The sequence below is a fragment of the Arachis ipaensis genome, chromosome B2, assembly GCF_059453495.1.
Source record: "Arachis ipaensis isolate K30076 ecotype BB chromosome B2, ASM5945349v1, whole genome shotgun sequence".
Lineage (NCBI taxonomy): Eukaryota > Viridiplantae > Streptophyta > Magnoliopsida > Fabales > Fabaceae > Arachis > Arachis ipaensis.
In genome coordinates this window covers 45,770,326-45,775,470 of record NC_142437.1, presented here as the reverse complement: position 1 = coordinate 45,775,470, position 5,145 = coordinate 45,770,326, and the positions used below count along the sequence as shown (strand labels likewise).

Here is a 5,145-nt window from a genome sequence, read left to right as displayed (position 1 = left end):
TCCGTAAAAATAATCACTTTAGCACCAATGAGGTATGATCTAAACTTGTCAAATGCAAAAACTATTGCCAGCAACTCCTTTTCAGTAGTGGTATAATTTCTTTGAGTATCATTAAGGACTTTGCTCGCATAGTATATCACATGGACTAAGTTATCTTTCCTCTGTCCCAACACTACCCCAACTGCAAAATCAGATGCGTCACACATCAATTCAAATGGTAAATTCCAATCAGGTGGGGAAATGATAGGAGCAGAGGACAACCTCATTTTCAAATTTTTAAAGGCTAACATGCATGTTTCATCAAAGATAAATGGTGTATCTGATACAAGGAGATTGCTTAAGGGCTTGGCTATCTTTGAAAAATCTTTAATAAACCTTCTGTAAAAACCAGCATGCCCTAAAAAGCTCCTAATTGCCCTGACATCACTAGGTGAAGGCAATTTTTCAATAAGTTCTACTTTGGCTCTGTCAACCTCAATGCCCTGGTTAGAAACTTTGTGACCAAGGACTATTCCTCCTGTCACCATAAAGTGACATTTCTCCCAGTTCAAGACCAGATTGGTCTATTGGCATCTTTTCAATACCAAGGCAAGGTGATATAGGCAGCTAGGAAAGGAATCTCCGAATACCGAGAAGTCATCCATAAAAACTTCAATGAATTTTTCTATCATATCTGAAAAGATAGAAAGCATGCAGCGTTGGAAAGTCGCAGGTGCATTACATAGCCCAAATGGCATGCGCCTGTAGGCAAACACTCCATATGGGCAAGTGAATGAGGTTTTCTCTTGATCTCTGGGATCAACCACTATTTGGTTATATCCTGAATAACCGTCGAGAAAACAATAATAAGTGTGCCCTGCTAGTCTTTCCAACATCTGATCCATGAATGGAAGGGGGAATGATCTTTTCGTGTAGCCTCGTTGAGCTTCCTGTAGTCTATGCACATCCGCCATCCTGTGACTGTCCTTGTAGGAATTAGTTCGTTCTTCTCATTGGGAACCACGGTAATTCCTCCCTTTTTTGGGACGACATGTACGGGGCTAATCCAGGGGCTGTCTGAGATTGGGTAAATTACCCCCTTGCCACAACTTCATAACTTCCTTCTGTACCACTTCCTTCATGACTGGGTTCAACCTCCTTTGGGATTGAATGGATGGTTTGGCATCTTCTTTCAGCAGTATCTTGTGCATACATATGGCCGAACTTATCCCCTTCAAGTCAGCAAGAGTCCAACCAATAGCATCTTTGTGGTTTCGCAGTACTTTGAGCAGTTCATCCTCTTGATCTTGGCTGAGGCATGAGCTTATAATTACTGGGTAATTTTCATCTTCTCCTAAGTATGCATATTTGAGAGAGGGTGGCAATGCTTTGAGTTCAAGTTTGGGTGCTTCTGACTTTTCGTTCTCTTCCTTTGGTGCACCTTGTATTTGACTTTCTGTTGTTGCAACCTCTTCACTAAACGTAGACTCCTCCTCTATTATACCTTCAGGTTCTTCTTCTTCAAAACTTTCCTGCACTATGTCTTCAAGTGAGTCCAACCTCATACACTCTCCTATTTGCTCTGGTGGGTAACTCATGGCCTTGAACACATTGATCGTCATCTTTTCATTGTGTAATCTCCGAGTGAGATCTCCTTTTTGTACATCAATGACAGCTCCAGCAGTGGCCAAGAATGGCCTTCCCAGAATAATGGAAGCCTTGGCTTCTTCCTGCATGTCCAGCACTACAAAGTCTGCTGGGAAGATAAAATCTCCCACTTTCACCAGCAAATCTTCTACGACGCCATGCGGGAACTTGAACGATCTGTCTGCCAATTGTAAGAACATCTTTGTTGGTTTAGCTTCCTCAATCTTCATCTTTCTCATCATAGCTACTGACATCAAATTGATGCTGGCTCCTAAGTCACACAGAGCCTTTTCCACTGTGATTTCCCCTATAATACAAGGGATTTGAAAACTCCCGGGATCCTTCAATTTCTGGGGTAGTTTGTGCTGAATGATAGCACTACATTCTTCGGTTAGTATCACAGTTTCGTTGTTCTTCCAGCTTTTCTTCTTAGTCATGAGCTCCTTCAAGAACTTGGCATAGAGTGGCATTTGTTCTATTGCTTCAGCAAAGGGTATGTTGATTTTCAGTTTCTTGAAGATTTCCAAAAATTTCAAAAACTGATTGTCATCCCCTTTCTTCCTTAATTGCTGAGGGTATGGGACTCTTGGGGTGTCTGGCTTCAACACTCCTTCCCCTTTTTGTGAATTCAACGTGGGAACTCGAGCTTCGTCCTGCTCTTCTTCCTCTTTATTTGAGTCCTCTTTTTGTGGTTTCTGGGGGGTTTCCTTCAGTTCCTTCCCACTCCTAAGGGTGATAGCCTGACACTCCTCCTTTTGTGTTGAGCTAGTCTTGCTGCGAAGGTTGTGGCGGGGAATTTGTTTGAATAAGTAGCTAATTTGTGTCTCAAGTTTCTTGATGGCAGCATCTTGATTCTGCATATTGGATATCACCTCTTCTCGGAATGCTTTACTATCTTGAATCTCTTTGCTCATGCCTTCAAGTAGATTCACAATCCTTGAGATTCTTTCATCAAATGATGATAGGTCAGGCTGAGTAGGGTTATTCTGACCTTCATATGAATGTGGGGAGGTGTTGTTGTGGGGGTGTTGATATGGTCTAGATGTGAAGTGTTGGTGGGCTGCATTGTTTGGATTTGGGCGTCTTTGATCAAGGCTTTGGTCTTGTTGATTTCCCCACCCAAAGTTTGGGTGATTCCTCCATCCAGGGTTGTAGGTCTTGGAGTATGGATCATGGTTTTGCCTAGGTGAATTCCCAATGTAGTTGGCTTGCTCCTGAATACCCTCTGCTTCTTCGTTCACTCCTTCTTGGGTTGCTGATGAAGTGGAGATTGCTGCTACTTGGTTCCTCTCCATCTTCTTGGTGAGGTCAGCCAGCTGCTAAGTAATGAGCTTGTTTTGGGCCAACAGAGCATCTACATTGTTTAGCTCTATTACTCCTCTAGTGTTCCCTCTTTCGGAAGCATAGAAGTAGTCGTTCTCTGCTACTGTTTCAATGACATCTATGGCTTCCTCAATGGTCTTCTTCTTGTTCAAAGATCCTCCGGATGAATGGTCCACGGCCTTCTTTGACTCATAAGAGAGCCCTTTATAGAAAATGTGCAGCTGCACCCATTCATTGAACATATCTGGTGGGCACCTCCTTGTTAGGTCTTTAAACCTCTCCCATGCTTCATATAGAGTCTCACCATCTTGTTGCCTGAAAGTTTGGACCTCAGCTCTCAGCCTATTGATTCGTTGAGGAGGGTAAAATCTTGCTAAGAATTTGTTCACCATGTCTTCCCAAGTTGTCAAGCTTTCCCTTGGGAAAGACTCCAGCCACTTGGCTGCCTTATCCTTGAGTGAGAATGGAAATAAGAGCAGTCTATAGGCGTCAGGATAAACACCATTAGACTTCACTGTGTCACATATTCTCAGGAAGGTGGTTAAATGTTGATTTGGGTCCTCTTGGACACTCCCTCCGAACGAACAGTTGTTCTGAACAAGGGTGATGAGCTGTGGCTTCAGTTCAAAATTGTTGGCATGGATGGTTGGCTTTTGAATGCTACTTCCACAGTTTCCTGGGTTTGGATTGATGTAAGAGCCTAAAACTCTTCTATCCTCCCCAGCATGATTTGCTCGACCTCCTCTGCCATGGTTGTGAACCTCTTCTTCATGATGGTTTTCTATGTTTTCTTCCATGTTTGGTTCAAAGTATTCCTCAAAGTATTCCTCCTCTTCTTCAGCACCAACAACACGTTTTTCTCTTGCCTCCCTCCTTAGTCTAAGGAAGGTTCTCTCAGGTTCAGAATCAAAGGAAGTTGAAGCCCCGCTTCTTCTCCCTGTCATACAACCAACAAGTACAAGCAAAGAGAATAGGTGCAGAAAGTATATCTGTCAGAATTACTGTTAGTGTGAGTGATGCAATATATCAAACAGTTAGTGGGTTAGTGAGATGAATAGTAAATAACAAAGAAAAAGTAAGGGGGAAGGGAAGAAATTAACTAAAACAGAAAGTAAATGACACAAACAGAAATTTAAATAAAACAAAAATAAAATGCTCAATCTAGTTATCCTCCAATCTAATCATTGTTGATGCACAATAAATCCCCGGCAACGGCGCCATAAACTTGATGCACGAAAAACTTGTCTTGCAACGAATTTCCTTCGGCAAGTGTACCGAATTTGTCGTCAAGTAAAAACTCACAATAGAGTGAGGTCGAATCCCACAAGGATTGATTGATCAAGCAACTTTAATTAGAGGAATGTTCTAGTTGAGCGAATCCAGAATTTGAGTTGAGAATTACAGAAAATAAAATGGCGGGAAGGTAATTGACAGAAAAGTAAATGCTAGAATTAAAGAGCTGAAAGTAAATGACTAAAAATAAATTGCAGAATTGTAAATGGGAATGGGGGTATTGCTCATAAAAGTAAATAACAGAAATTAAAGAGAATGGATAAGATCAGAAATGGGGAGTTCATTGGGCTTAGGAGATGTTGCATTCTCCGGATCAATTTCATTTTCATCTCTTCCTCAATCAATGCACTCATTGATCTCCTTGGCAATCTTTAGTGATTGAATTACAATTTCTTGTAATTCAATCTCTCAAATCTTGATCAATAGCCAATTCCTTGGTCAATTGCTCATGAGAAAAGATGAAGTATGGTCACTGATTATACCACATGCATTTCCCAAATCAAGTGTTGAGAGGATTATAGTCACATATCCATCCGAACCCAATTTGGTTCAGCATGAGAAAGCGTTTCTAGCTTGATCTCTTCATTCCTCTTTCAAGGTTCAGAAGAGATCCAAGTATGAATAGCTTCTTTTCCAAGATAACTACCCAATTGGATGAAGATCGAAAGCTTTCAAGTAAAAGCAAGAGAAAAGATAGAGGAAGAATAATGAAAACTAGTATTGATCCATCAAATTACAATAGAGCTCCCTAACCCAATGAAAGGGGTTTAGTTGTTTATAGCTCTAGAAAATGAAAACAAAGAAGGAGAATACATGATGAAAACTAGAAGTGCAGAGAAAGTAAATACAGAGAGTAGTTCTATGCCAAGAGGCTTCCTCTATTTTCCAACTCCAAAATAATTC

The 5,145-nt window shown here is 41.1% G+C and overlaps 1 non-coding gene across 1 annotated transcript; it reads left to right on the top strand.

Moving 5' to 3' along the window:
- Nucleotides 1-3,186: 3,186 nt before the first annotated feature.
- Nucleotides 3,187-3,293, top strand: LOC148573836 (small nucleolar RNA R71). The gene has a single exon (XR_015906220.1). It is a non-coding gene; the product is annotated as a small nucleolar RNA R71 (small nucleolar RNA).
- The last annotated feature ends 1,852 nt before the right edge of the window (nucleotides 3,294-5,145 follow it).